Source organism: Triturus cristatus, chromosome 3_2, assembly GCF_964204655.1.
Source record: "Triturus cristatus chromosome 3_2, aTriCri1.1, whole genome shotgun sequence".
NCBI classification, from domain to species: domain Eukaryota; kingdom Metazoa; phylum Chordata; class Amphibia; order Caudata; family Salamandridae; genus Triturus; species Triturus cristatus.
This window is the reverse complement of record NC_140584.1, coordinates 521,520,026-521,535,863: the sequence shown is the minus strand read 5'-3', so window position 1 is coordinate 521,535,863 and position 15,838 is coordinate 521,520,026.

Genomic DNA, 15,838 nt, shown 5'->3' with positions numbered 1-15,838 from the left:
TGCTCGTCCCACCACAGGGGTCGTCACTGTCCTCAGAGGGATGGCTTCAGGGTACCGGGTGGCATGGTCCACCAAGACCAGGATGAACCTGTTGCCCATGGCTGTCTTGGGGTCCAGTGGCCCCACAATGTCAATCCCCACTCGCTGGAATGGGGTACTGACCACAGGGAAAGGTTGGAGTGGAGCTCTCAGCTTCCTTCCACTCTTACCACTTGCCTGGCAAGTCTGGCATGTCCTGCAGTGAGTGTCAGAACTCCTGCGCATTTGAGGCCAATAAAAGTGGGTGACAAGCCTTTCAAAGGTCTTGTCCTGCCCCAAATGCCCTGCTAATGGAACGTCGTGAGCCAGCCCCAGTAGGAAGGCTCTGAACTTCTGGGGTACCACCAGCGCCCGGGCTGACCCAGGTTCAGCAACCTTAGGCTCTGAGTACAGGAGGTCGTTCTCCCAGTAGATCAAGTGAGTACCGGACTGATCACCATTGGCCTGGGCTGCAGCCTGCTGCCGCATACCCACTAGAGAGGGGCACTCCTTCTGCTCCCTGCAGAATTCCTCCCTGGTGGGGCCTCCTTCTTGCTGCCAATGGGTCAGCTCAGGCAGGTCCCCCAGTTTGGCTATCTGTTCCCCGGTAGGCTCCAGGGCATCCCCCTCAAGGTCTGCTTCCTCCTGGGCCGTGGGAACTTCAGGAGCCGGATTCCCGTGCCTCCTGTGCCCTCTCCCTAAGGCCGGTTCCTGGGCCTCTCCCTCAGGCTCCAGGGTCCCTTCAACACCCCTACTGGCTGCCATTGACCGGGTGGTCACGCACGCCCAATCAGGTAAACCCACCATCCTCAGGTGAGTTGTCTTCTCCACCTTTTCCCAAGGGGAGCTCTCCAAATCGTTACCTAGGAGACAATCAACAGGCATGGCCTCTCTCACAGCCACTTGCAGAGTACCAGAGACCCCCCCCCCACTCAAAGGGAACCTGAGCCATTGGACACTGACTCTCTGTGTTGTCGGCGTTGACAACACGGCAGAATGCGTGTGGGACAACCTGCTCTTGAGACACCAGGTGTTGCTGGACAGCAGTCACACTGGCTCCTGTATCTCTAAGAGCCCCCACCCTTCGGCCATTTATGGTCACCCACTGCCCATACTTTTGAGTATTGGGGGGCAGTTGGGCCTCAGCGACCATCTCACTGTCTCCTAATGAGACTAGGGTCATCTGTACGGGATCCCCCGCCCCTTGGACATCTACCTCCCTCCCAAAGGCTACACTATTCACCTGCTTGGGGGGTGGAGCACCAGAGGGTGCTGGTTTACCATACATGGGGCACTTGGGATCCATGGAATAGTGCCCCAGGTTATTACACTTGTAACATCTGGGGGGCCCTCTTTGAACAGGGTTACCTGTCGGGGCCCCGGTCTGCTTCGGGGGTGGGGGTGGCTGAGAACCTTTCCCTTGGTTCCCTTGGGAATTACTTTGGGACCCTCTGTAGAACTCCCTCTGTTTACCCTTGTCCCCCCCACGCTTCTGCTGGGGACCCTGAACACCCTTGGCGGGGCCTCCCATGGGACCCTTGTGGACCCTGGTGCTGATCCAGCGGTCCGCCTCCTCAGCAAGCTTCCTAGGGTTAGTCAGCTTGCTATCGATCAGGTGCTGGCGTAGCTCAGGAAAACAATTATCAGACAAGTGCTCCCATGCAATTAAATCAAACAGCCCTTGGTAATCATTCACTTTGCTACCCTTCACCCAACCATCTAGCGCTCTGGAAAAAAAAGTCACATATTCTACATAAGTCGTACCAGGTTTCTTGGTGCAATCCCTAAATCTCTGCCTGTACAACTCAGGAGTTAACCCATACCTTGTCATCAGAGCTTCCTTCATGTGTGGATAGGATGTGTGGACATCAGAGGGGAGATCTAGCAATGTGTCCTGCCCCTCACTCAGGAACCTTCCCCACAACCCCGCTCCCCAATCTTTCTCAGGGACCCGGTGGGAGGACATGGCTACTTCATAGGCCCTGAACCACTGCCCAATATCATCCTGTTTATAATACTCTTTTACTACATCTTTAGGAATATGCACCCTTGACTCTGTTGAATTGCTGCCACCAGAGGGAGAGCGGTCTAAACGTTTGGCCTTGAGATCCAACTCCCTCATTTTTACCTCATGCTCCATGGCCAGCCTTTGTCTTTTCATTTGAAGTTTTGCCATCTCCACTTCATGTGCTCGTGCAGCACTCCTGTCGGCCATCTCCTCTGGCGACAGGCCTTTGCTAGGCTCAGAAACACCTTCTGGGGGTATCACCTCCCGTGCATTCTCTGGGAACTTTGATTCGTACCAGGCCCTCAGCGCCTTTATGTACTGATCCTTGCTTGTTAATCCACTTTGTTTAATTCTGTACTTGGAGAGATATCCTTTCAAGACTTCATTTGTTCACTTCCTCAGTGCCTCCTGTTCCCAATCTATGTCATCAACTCCAGAGAATATAGAGGACGCTCCGCCTCCACTGACTGAGCTAGGCATGGTTTCTTAAAGTAGAGATTCTTCAGCAAAAAAAAAAATCAATACTGCGTGGCTGCGTTATTGGTCTGAACTCACTACGTGGCGTTCACTCAATCACTGTACATGAATCACAAATGCAAATTCAAATCCTCACCGCTGACCACCAATGTTAGAAATGGGGGTCTCTAGTTGGCACAAGTATGCACTTGCGGCAAGCAGGGACTCTCAATTCCAAGTCAGAGTAAGGGGATCACCCTTTAGGTAGTGTGGCGCAAGCAGTCAAGACTATTCTCAGGGCGTCATAGGTGAAGCATTTGTGAACACATACAGTAATGCAATGACACACCACAAATGGACACCAGTCAAGGTTATATCAAAAAATAGGTTTCTTTATATAAGGCTTAGCACAAGACCAGAATAACGTTTAGAAATGACCACAGTATTATTTCAAAGTTCAATGTTCTTGCAAAAAGGCTTAAAATGCAAAAATAGGCTTCTTTTACTCAATTCTGCTTCCTTTCAGGCTTTGTTCAGTTTGTACCTGGGTATGCGACTCGTCCGTATTAAAAACAAGGAAAGTACGAGTCAAACAATCGGTGCGGACTCCGGGGTCCGTGACGCGCACGCTGCGGTGCGAACAGAACAAAGTACCTTTAGTTCGTGGGGTCCGCGACGGACAGTGCGGGACAAGTTGGTGGGTCCGGGTCGTAGTTCGGCAGCGTACTCGGTCTGGTCCGGTCGCGGCGTCGGTACGCGGCGTTGGTACGGGACCTTCAGGGGTATGGGCGGATGAGCCGGATCAGCTTGCAGAGTCCGTGGCGTCGGCGTTCGGGCCGTACCTTCGGTACGGATCAGCGGCGACACTTCTCGGCGCCGTACAGCGTACGGGGAGGATCAGCGTACTGCGGCTTCTCGGCTCTGAGTACGGCACGGTGCAGTACGTTGGCAGCGTACGGACCGTACCTGCGGGACAGCGAAGCTTGAGTCCGGCGTACAGGGTTCGGCAGCCAGGGATGTACGTCTCGAATCGGCGGGGAAGGTTAGGTGCAATGCAGCCGGGAGGGATACGGTGCGTACTAACGCTTTTGGTTCAGTGTAGACACACGGTGCCGGGCGGCAAAGACACGGCTTCGCGGCGGATGCAGTACGAGGCATACTGGGGCCAAATCCAGCGGGAAACAAGCAAGAATTGTCCAAGCAACTCAGTTTTTGAAGGCAGATGAGTCCAATGGTCCTGGGACTCAGTTCAGGGGGCAAGCTCTTCTTCCAAGCCCTTGGAGATAGTTGAAAAACAAAGTACAAAGTCTCTTTCAGTCTTTTCCTCTCCTTTCTCAGCAAGGCACCAACTGCAGGCCAATCCCCCAGGTCAGGGAAAGTTACTCCTCCTTCAGCTTCTTCCAGGTCCTTCTAGTCAGGCAGAGTTCCTTCGTGGTTCAATCAGGATCTGATTTCTTAGGAGCAGGGCTCCTACATTTATACCAAGTTTCTTTTGTCTTTACAGGCCAGGGGGGCCTTTGCATAATCCCAGTCCAGTTATTTTCAGTGAGGAGCACTTTGTTGTTGGGACTCTGGCTTCTTCTTTCAGCAGGCAGGGCAGAGACATCAGACGCTCCCCAGGGGGTGGAGCCAGCATTGTGGAGGCAGAGCACTGTCCTATTCAGAGTCAAGGTGCACTCCTCCCACCCATCCTGGTGTAATCTTTCTATTCACCACCTGGCAACCCAGCCTGTCTCCTGGAACTTCCCAGCCCTGTCACTCAAGCTACACACAAAGAAGATAGCCCTCCCCTCCAGAGGCGGGCTGAAATGGTTAAGCAAGCAAATGCTAACTTTCTAAAAGTAGCATTTGCAAACACAGGATATTAAAATAAACTTTACTAAAAGATGTATTTTATTATTCTGAATTCAGGCATACTAAACACAAATTTCTACCATGCTTCCTGAGCCTGCTAGGATTATAGAGTGTTATAATCTAGCAGTCCATTCTGGCCTATGGAGAGCAGGTAGCCTTACAATAGTGAAAAACTAAAATGGCTGTAATTCACTATTAGGACATGCCACACACCTCAGGGCATGTCCTACCTTATCCTTACAATGCACCCTGCCCTAGGGCCTACCATAGGGGTGACTAATATGAAGGTAAGGGAAGGTTTAGGGACCGGCAAGTGGGGACACTTGCCCAGTCAGCATGACAGTACCAGACTGCATGCAGGTTCTGCAATGGTAGACCTTAGACACATTTTACCCCGCTGCTTCTGTGGGTGGAACAACCAGTGATGCAAGCCCACTAGCAGCATTTGGATATACAAGCCCTTGGCACCCCTAGTGCACTCTACTAGGGACTGATAGTAAACCAAATGAGCCAAACATGGAAGTCAATTCACATAATACATTTTACCATAGGGAGCACTTGCACTGTGGCACTGGATGGCAGTGGCACAGTGCCCTGAGCAGCTAACACCAGCACAAAAATACATTGAGGCACAAACAAAAATGGAAGGGTGACCCACGCCAACGGTGCCAGGTCTAACACTAGGCAAAATGTGCCTCTTGAGATTATACTCTATTGATGAGCTTTTATTCTGACAAGGGTGCTGCTATACACAATATCTTTTTTAGGCTACCCTTGGTCAGTCTTAAATCATGATGCACGCACTTTGCTACCCTCACTTTGGACCCACACACCCGCATGCACCATCCGGCATGTCTCAAAAGATCTCCGTCAAAGTGACCCTTCGGGGGACCCGTTGGGGATTGCAGCGCCGGCCCAACGAGGAGCACATGCCCGATGATGAAGCATGACACCTTTCGGGGTGTGTGAGGGCAACAAGAGGCAAGACACGTTCTTTCCCTCATTTGGTGGGTCTGTTCAACCTAGAACCTTTCCCTTTCTTTTCTTTAAACACATGGGTATTTGCCTGCACCTTAGTGTTGGAACTATATATACCGATCCCCAGGAGATGTGCTGGAAGGTAATCTGGTTAGAGCCATTTCCTCTATCAAAGCACAGATGCTATTCTGAAGGACGCTACCGCTAAATGTGATGAGCTGTGTCACCTTGACAAAAATGATAGTGTTGCCTAGACTCCTGTACCATTTTGCGAATCTCCCCGTATATGTCCCGGTTCGGCTATTTAGAGAACTGAAGGGATTAATCCGAGGCTTGATCTGGAACACAGGGCGCCCCCGACTTGCGCTACAGAAACTGTACGCACCCTCGGAGAGGGGAGGGCTGGCAGTACCCAACCTGGAACTCTACTACATAGCCGCGTAACTACAATGGGTCGCGAAGTGGCTAAGTGGGAAAAATCTAACGGCGACGGAAACAGCAACCTGGACGCAGACTCAGATCTGCGGGCTGTTTCACCCACTGGCAAAGGTTCCCCGACCAGCGCAAATACACATAGAACTGGCACATAGATGCTACAAGAGGAGCCTTCATCTAACGAAAGGCACACTCCCATATGCACCAACATTACCTCTTCTAGGGACACCTAGGGGCAGAGATTACATAGCTGACACAACATTAATGCCTTGGCTGGAGGAGGGGCTGGAGACACTTGGAGATTTGTATGTGGAAGGCACATTGATGACATTTGAGGCGCTAACAGCAGATACTAGATTGCCAAGGGGCCAATTCCTCACATATGCAACTATCACACGGACGCTTACTCTAGCGTGGGGTGACATTACACATGAACCGCAGGCACATCAATTACTGCAGTATTTGCATGTGATGGGGTAGGGGTCGCATATAATACACTGGCTGGTGTCTCAGTCATACAGGGAAGCCGCTACATAGGCTTCGGGCCAATTGGACTGAAGACAGAGGTCGCCCCTGGACGGACAAAGAGTGCAAAGGAGTTTTGGCCAGCGCCACCCATGTCCCACGTAACTCAAGATTCAAGTTAATACAGACATACATACTGCATAGGGCATATCTTTCGCCAGACAAAATTAATAGATACATTAATATTAATACTTCTGAGTGCCCGCGCTGCCGTCTCCAGGGTGCTAACCTGCTACACATGTTGTGGTCTTGCCCCAAGCTTCACACTTACTGGCGTGCGATATTGGCAATACTCACTGCATGCACAAACATAGAAGTACATGACAATTGGGAGGTTTGTATCCTGGGTGTTGGACTTGGCCCTTCTGGCAGGTTCACCCCTGAACTTTTTGCTTTTACTGGTGACCTGGTGGTAGTGATTTGTGGTTTCTGCGCACTTTCCCTGTGTCCCAGAGTAAAGTGCGTGCGCACTCTGAGTGCATGTGGTGAGATAGGCCTGCCATCCCATAGGAATGCATGGGGAATGTATGTGTCCCTGGTAGTTCCTGATGTGTGGGGTGTGCAGGCTCGAGTTTGGTATGTGCGGACTCGTGTGATCGAAGGCTTCGCAATGATGTATAATGCGTGATTATGTCATGTGCGGAAGTGCCACTTGTAGGAGTTGGCATATTAGTGTAAAAGGTGTCTGGCGTGTGATTGGCTGGAGCTGGCTGGTGAGCCTGGCTCCAGGAGTCTGGGTGGGTCTGCCCCAGTGGTGAGTGTGAGATTAGCATGCGGATGGCTGGGGAGGAGTGCACCTTGGACCTGAATAGGGTAGGGCTTTCCCCACACAATGCTGGCTCCACCCCCTGTGGTGCGACTGATGACCCTAGCCCTGCCAGTGAATAGAGTGAGGTGCTGAGCACATCAAGGGTGCTCCCCAACCAGCTGCCACTGGTTTTCCCCCTCACCCTGAACCCAGAACAAAGGGAAAAGGTGTATAAAAATGGGGCTGCGTCCCCACAGAGTTGTTCTCTGCCAGGATCCTGCCTGAGGGGGCTGCTGCTGTTGCTGGGCCAGAGGACCGCCACTTGGACTACCTCCTTGCCTGGAGGCCCAGTGAGCTGGCTCTGGGCCCAGCCTTGCCCCCCTGCCTTGCTGTATGCAGGGGAGAACTTTGCTGGACTTCCTCTTCTTCTTTTATTTCCCCAAAGCGCCTGGGAGCGCTTCTATTTTACATATAGCGCTAGGAGCGCTTTGTTTGGTACCCCCAGCGCTTCTAGAGCGCTTTCACGTTTGGCCGTAGCGCTAGGAGCGCTTTATTTCTGGAGGCCGGTGCCCACCCGGCATTTGCCCCGCTTAAATATTTTTATAGCGGGAGCCCACCCCGCATTGTGGTGCGCTTGCGGGTGCCTACCCCGCTTATTTAATTATTTTCCTACGGCGGGTGCCCACCCCACCGTATATTGCTTATTACGAGGGAGCCCACCCCTCTTGTGACGGGAAAAATCACCGCTGCAGCCCAGGCCGGGACGGTCAGGAAGTCAGGCAGGCCGAGGGCGGGCCTCCGGGACAACCAGGACCGGAAGTAGGAGGGCGGGAGCCTACCCCGCCTCCCACCGAGGACTCGCGCTGAATTGTACGCCCCGGAGCAGGCAGGAGCCTACCCTGCGCCCCGGGGCCCTGAGAAGAAGAAGCTGCGGGCTTAGGCGGACCGGCCAGGAGAGGAGCGGAGTCCCCGGAGAACAGCCCGGTGAGTAGGGAAGGGCTGGGGGACTCTGGGTGTGTGCAGTGGGTGCCGGTCCCAGTCCGGTATCCTTCTCGAGCGGCCCCCGCCTGAAGGGGGGGTCGCTCCACGTTAGCGGACAGTAGTGTTGGTCTCAGGGTGCACTGCACGCTCCAACAACAGGGCCATTATTGTTCTAGAGCCTAGTCGGCTCCAACGACGGGCGCATATTTGTTTCAGAGCCCACGAGGCTCCAACGTACGCCAGCATTATTTGTTTTAGAGCGCGAGTGGCACTCCAACGCAGGGGCATATTGGTTTAAGAGCCCGAGTGAGGCTCCAAACATACGGGGGCATTCCTTTGCTGTTACGAGCGGCCCCGGAAGGCAGCGGGCCGCTCCAACGTTGCCTCCTCCCCACAGTTGTTCCAGAGCCCACGAGGCTCCCACGCCAGTGCCTGATATCTGCCTGAGTCCCCCGAGCGGGATTCCAACGTTGAGGGCACATTGTTCTTGAGCCACGGAGGCTCTAGGGGCATTTCTTGTGTTTTGAGCCCAGCGAGGCTCCAGCGTGGCCCCCTCATTGTTTTACAGCTGCCCAGCACTTCGTGGGCAGCTGCTCCGTTTAGGCCCCTGACTCTGCTGGACAGGGCGTCCTAGCCCCCACAAGGCCAGTTGGCCTAGGGACAGCCACAGGTGGTGGCTTATGTGAGTGTTGCGCTATTGTTCCTAAACCTGCACCTCTGAATGTGTTTTATGCGTCATGTGTAATGTGCTTATACCCCTACAGGCATTGTGATACTTAGGTGGTTGTTTTCTCCAAGTACAGGTGGTGCTAGTGAGGTCCTGGTTCCCTGTGTGACATTATCCTAAGGTGGTTAGGGTTGCGTAGGTGGTACTTACCTGTTACCAGTAGTTACTGGTTGTGTGCTACATGTGTAATTTTATGCTACAGTAATTTTATATCCTATGTTCTAAGTGCTAATTTCTAAAAGTGCTAATTCCTGACAGTGGTCCATGTGGCCCTGTCCCCTGTACATATAATCCCTGGTAAATTCTGCCCGTGCCTGTTGGCACATTGTAAAGTGTGTGTTTTTATCTAATGTGTTTTGGTATAATACAAAGGCTATTTTTATATAATACCTTGTGTGGAGTTTTTTTTGTGGTGGGCCTCGGGTGTTGTCGCTGGGTGCGCGCGCAAACACTTTACACATCGCCTCCGGGATAAGCCTGACTGCTCGTGCCAAGCTACCAAGGGGGTGAGCAGGGGTTATCTTTGGCGTGTAACTCCCCAGCCTTGACTAGAGTGGTGGTTTCTGCCTGGCTTTGGCGCAAGCCCTAGCCAACCAGAAATCCCATTTCTAACACTGGGGTTCTATAAAAGAAATAAACCACATAGAGCGAGCTTCCGATTCCGGGACTTGGGACTCATAACGGCGAAACGACTCATAACCAAACGATGGAAACATAAGGAACCACCAGAGATCTCGCACTGGAGGAAGTCTTTAGAGGTGTGGGCGCAGGCGGAGAGCACCACCCTACACAGAGAGGAGACAGCGGGGCTGAGAAAGCATCCCATTGCACAGACTTGGGATGACATGCTCAAAAAGCTAGTGTGCTCCAGTACCCCACAACAGCCGACGCCCGCACAACAGGTGGGAACTAACACTTGATACATCATCAGATAATAGAGGAGGTGCCACACCTACATGCTATCTTGCCCAGACTGGTTGGCGCAGACCGAAACCTTGCATTCCCTAAGTATATTAAAAGTAAGTAGACGCAACCCTGACGGCTACACATCTGTAACAACAATAGTAGTGGCAGCTCATACCCCCTAATGGCGTATCACTCAAGACATGGCTACTTGTAGGTGGCAGACACACCAGGCACTACGAACATATCCCTATAACACATTGACATCTTTTGTTTGTTGAGTTTTATTGTTAGGTATTGTGAAAGAATTTTTCTTTTTTTCGTGTTGAACATTATAGGAAACAAGAACGACAATATTATGCGAACAGAGGCGACATTTCAGGGCATATATGGCTCTAGCTATAGTAGAACTGTTTTGCGGTGTACCTTAACAGTTGGGATTTGCAATGCATAGCCTTCTCACATAAGAGCAGATTATTTCCTGTTTATTATATTGTTTGGATGTCCTGAACTCTGTTGCACTCTATACTGTAGTCTGCAATGGGCACACTAAAAGCTTCCATCCTTGTGCTCGGTTGGAGATGCTAGAATGTGCGGGCAGTTAATGCCCTAGATACTTGATGGCTGGATGAGCATCTAAGCGATATGGTTACAGATGACTCCAAGTTTATGGAAAAGATACGAACGCTGACTGCTTTCTACAGAGTCAGAGGTAAAGGGATGTTATCTGGAAAGTGATGCTTATTGATGCTAGACAATAGATATGTTGTATTAGAAAATTGCAAAGAAAATGTATTAATAAAAGATATTCAAACAAAAAATGAGTGAGAGACACTCATTTCAAACAGTTAGTGGGAGATTTTCCAAAAAGTCACGCAGCGCACCCCCTGCGAGGCTGTACTGCGTTGTGTGACAGGGAGGGTGCAGAAGAGCTCCATATCTTCAGAGATATGGCTCTCTCCTCCCTTTCCCTTGCTCCAGCGCTGACTTCAGCTTCCATGCGCCATGCACACACCCTAGGGCCGCAGCGCTAGGGTGTGTGCATGAGTGTAGGATACGTTTTGTACAGGAAGGATACCCTTCCTGTACAAAATACTATGCTAGATACTATGCAAAGTTGTTCCTATTTTGCATATGTGCTGCACAGTGCAGCACACATGGAAAGTCGGAAAAGCAGAGAGAAATGCTTTCATTTCTCCTGTTAGCGCCTCTTTTGAAGGGGCGTTAACTTTTGGTGCAAAATCATGTTTACAAATCGTTGTAAATATTGTTTTGCGTCAAATGGCATGGGTGGTTACATGGGAATGCCCATGTACCACCTACGTAACGCCCCTCGTCCAAAGTAACGCAAAGCAGTGCTGCTTTGCGCTCCTTAGAGTCTGCTTTCCAGCACAAAAAACAAGTTTTGCGCTGGAAAGAAAATAGCAACAAAAAAGATTTGTACTAGTTTGCGTCTCTTTTGTGACACTAAACCAGCGCCAAACGTTTGAAAATCTCCTCAGTCTTTTGTTAGTCTTTGTCAGAACAGTTAGTTTGAATAACTGCCAGGGCAGCTGTTTACTCCTGTTGCTAAAATCATTGAAAGCTTTCTTTGCATCAGAAAAGTACCAGCAGATTTAACAAGCATTTGCAATGCAATAGGTCTCGCATTTACGCAAGTTTAAGTTATTGTCATTGTAAATGACAATGTATTTTATTTATGTTTTAAAAACCAAAACAAAAATAAAAGGCATAGCCATTTACAATGCCAATAGCTCAAACATGCGTAACTACGAGACCTATTGCATTGCAAATGCTTCTTTGGGGACTGGCCTTATTTTTCTTCATTAAACTTTGACCAGACCAACAGAGAGAGAAAGATAGAAAGATCAAAAAAAGTTAAAAAGGGAGGAAGAGAAAGACAGGCCAATTTTGACAAATGGTGAAAGCAGAGATGAAAAAGAACCTGCAAGATAGAGACAAAGAGACAGGAAGTGTAAAGTGCTGGAGGAAGGAGGCATGAAGTTGACTTAAATCCAGAAATACACTGTATTTAATGAAGAAGGTATTCAGCAGCACGGGCGGGCTCATTCATTCATTCATTCCTTCATCTATTCATTGCAGGTGACTGACTAACTTGACAACAGACAGCTTTTTCAGAGCATAAAGGGGGCAATGCTAGGCCTTTATGGGGGTTATGCTTTTCCAGGCCGTCTATGGCTCATGCATGTGTTCTGTGCACGCGCTAGTGTTGTAAGCGTATGATATGGTGTTTAATCCTTGCAGATTTATTTGAAGAGAGTGCAGTTGATACACAGCCACTCTAGTCGTTGTTCTGTTAGAGCACTTTCACTTTTAGGCAATAGGCACCGCTCTAATAAATAAAGTAAAGCAATCCGCTCCTCGTGAGCGCCCATAATGAAAATCATTTTCAAGCACAAACACAATTTTGGCAGTATCAGAGACACGTTGACTATTCAAAGCTGGGTAAAAAAATCAATGGTTGTTGCCGTGAACTGTTTCATCAATGTCAGTCACGGCTTCACTCAGCCAGCGGCCTGGACTCCGGCAGACACTTTATAGATTTATAATGAAATATCAAGCAAGGGGGGAGGTGCGCCTCGCGGATGCGACACGGGCTCTCTGTTTCACATTATAAGCAGTGCTCCCCGACGATCCATAAGCGTAGACTCCTAAGTGACACTTTTATACCTTCTCCCAGCGAGCTGCAAGAAGGAAATTTGTTTTAGAAATGCTTAATTTCACTGGCTGAGAAGATCGGTGTTATATATTTCAATATATCACCAACAGACAAAGAGAAAAAAGCCTTGTCTTTTCAAAGGTGTACTATGCTCTTGACCAAGTCCTAAATAGGTGTTAGAGGTACAGATGTGGATGTGTATCTGATGGCGAGCTTTAAGTCGAACCAAGACCTGGTTGACTCAACCAATATGTAAATGATGAATATGGAAGTGCAGAAATTAACAGACAGATGCATGCACGAGAGCCTGGTAATTCCTTATCCAGACAGCAAATGTGTTACCAGCCACATTTGGAGTTAAAACGAAACGGAGCCATCATGCTTCAAAACGGAAATTTCAGCTGCCGGAAGTACTGGAACCTCCTGGGTAAAGTGCGAGGAAGAATTCTAAATTAGCAGGGAAATCTGATCCGGAATAGTGTCACCATCGCAATTTCTCATTTATCAGGGGCTTTTCATGGTTGAACTCGGAATCAAATTAAATCCCAGAGTAACCCCCCGTGTCACTGCCACCAAGGTTACAGAATTAACACTTCTGCCTCCAGCAATGGGCCCCTAATAATAATACAGTTTAATTGTTTATTATATATTGTTTCAACTGTCAAACTTACAAACAGGGCTGGACTGGGAACGGCAAGACAGCCCTGGCAATTACGGCGGACTGGGGAGTCGGTAGCTGTTAGAAAACACTGCTCCGGCTCTTTTGCTACTGGGGGCCGATATTGCCGATAATACTGGCTCCCAGTAACAACAAGTTGTTACTCTACTCAGCGATACTTACTGTAAAGAGTGCTGTGGGTCACAGGAGTCCCACATGTTCAATGGCCGCAGGAAGGACGGGGAGCTGCGGCTTCCGGGGCCTGGGCAAATACAGCAGAGAAAGGGGGGGAAGAGGGCGGGGTGAAAGTACAGCAGCTGCTGCACGCAAGCCAGGATTTAAAGGAGCAGACACTTCAAAAGATGCGCGAACTGCGCGTTTGTGAAGTATATCCCATTAATTATATTAAACGGCGGATGCATACGAAAACAAATATAATTAAATTAATATAAAAATACAACGGAGTGTGTATAAAATTGCATCATGACGAGCGCCATGCTGATTATGTATAATTAACAGCGCGGCGCTCTTGACGAGCTCCATGCTAATTATGTATGCAAGTGAGCATGCTGGGCTGCAAAAATCCTAAAAGAAAGATCCCCTCGGACACAATTAAAAGATGAAAGTGGACGAAAACTGTAGTTAAGCGGTGCTGCTTCCGGAAAAAATGGAAGTGACTTATCGCATCCACAGCCAACCTTAAGCCTGCTAAGAACAGCAATGTCACAGTTAACCAAATGCAACCGGCAGGAGAAATTACCCAGCAATAGGCGGAGTTTCACCCCTGAAACAGATTACTTGATGTCTCGGAGAGACAGCGCATGCGCACTGCCTAGGCGAGCCCTAAAAATGACAATAGTCTTTCCCGTACTACTACCCCCAAAAAAAACCCTCCCTTGCATATTATATGTTTTTCGACCTTTCATCCTATAACCTTATTACCGGCTCCCGAAATAACTGAGAGTAGTAACTAAGCAGCCTGAAACTCGTTGGAGCTTTATCCAGTTTTAGACACATTGCAAACAGGATTGCTTCCTTAGAATGTGTACAGAACTGGTTGTTACCTCAGTGCTGGGCGAGCTGCGTAAGGCAGCTGATGGTCGCAGGGCAAAACTTGAAACATGAATTTACATGGTTCAACATGGCTTCCTAAAAACCACAAGCTCTGTTACTTTCTCTGCGCATTCTACTCAACACTGCTGATAATAAAAGGGTAAAAACATCACTGAAAATAGGCCTATTGTGCATGCAGAGCAGAAATCTTAGGGTGGGACCTTGGTTGTGCGTCGAAGTCAGCTCAAAAAGAAAGTTGCATTACACCTATGCCTGCGAACGCGTTGTAAGTTACATTTGACATTTTGCTCCCGTTTCGTACATCATTTGGCCTGCCCTTTTTGCGCCTTTGTTGTTCGTCCCTCCCTTCGGGTTCTTATTTCCCAGTTAGTGGTGGAGTGGTGTGGCTCACTGGTTAGAGGCGGCAGACCCGGAAGCAGAGGTCGGCCCGGGACCAGGGTTCGATTCCCGACGCGGCAGGGTCTTGGGCCAAGGTCAGCGGACTCGATAATTCTCGCCTCGGTGCCTACTCTAATCATGGATCCCACTCAGCAACTCTGGGCAACAGCTTGCTTAATCTCCACTTACGGCCCCATCAGCGCCGGGGATGCTTGTCTTCACCTTGGAGATGCCCAGTAGGGACCATCTCACAGGGAATGCCAGGATGGGTTCCCCAGCGGTATACAGCGCCGGGACGCCCCGTTGCTGGGGCAGCTGTGCGCTTTACAAGTATACAACATTTACATTTACATTTAGTCTCTGTATCTGTGCTGCTGTACATTGATGATGGATTCAACCCAGATCTTTGACTCGGGTGAGTGTCTGAAAAGTTTCAGCGCTCCGTCCATCATCTCCTTGTGTTTGCTTTGTTTGCCCTAAGTTGGCAGGGTATGCCCAGACGTGGGTCCCTTGCTCACTTTGCCACTGGATTCATGCTAGCCTGGCTGATGAAGGGTGTTACCCAGACACCGTTCCCAGGATGCTTGTTTCCGGTTCAGGGAAGATCTGGCTTGGCAGTTTGGCTTGGATTGTTCCCAAGAGGCACAGGGTCAAGACTGATTTGCATATAGCTGGGTCTGAACTGAGGTGGAGAAGGGAGCTAAAACATGATGATGGATTCAATCCAGATCTGTGACTGGGGGTGTCTGAAATGTTTCAGCGCTCCATCCATCATCTCCTTGTGTTTGCTTTGTTCGTCATAAGTTGGCAGGGTATGCCCAGACGTGGGTTCCTTCCTCACTTTCCCACTGGATTCAAGCTAGCCTGACTGATGAAGGGTGTTACCAAGAAACTGGTTCCAGGATGCTTGTTTCGGGTTCAGGGAAGACCTGGCTTGGCAGTTCGGGCGGGATTGTTCCCATGAGGCACAGGGTCAAGACTGGTTTGCATATAGCTGCGTCTGAACTGAGGTGGTGAAGTGAGCTAAAGAATGATGATGGATTCAACCCAGATGTGTGGTTGGGGGTGAGTGTCTAAAAAGTTTCAGTGCTCCGTCCATCATCTCCTTGTGTTTGCTTTGTTCGCCCTAAGTTGGCAGGGTATGCCCAGACATGGGTCCTGTGTTCACTTTTCCACTGGATTCAAGGTAGCCTGGCTGATGAAGGGTGTTACCCAGAAACCAGTCCTAGGATGCTAGTTTCCGATTCAGGGAAGACCAGGCTTGCCAGTTCGGGCTGGAGTGTTCCCATGAGGTCCAGGGTCAAGACTGATTTGCATATAGCTGAGTCTGAACGGAGATGGCGAAGTGAGCTAAAGAAGGATGATGGATTCAACCCAGATCTGTGACTGGAGGGTGAGTGTCTGAAAAGTTTCAG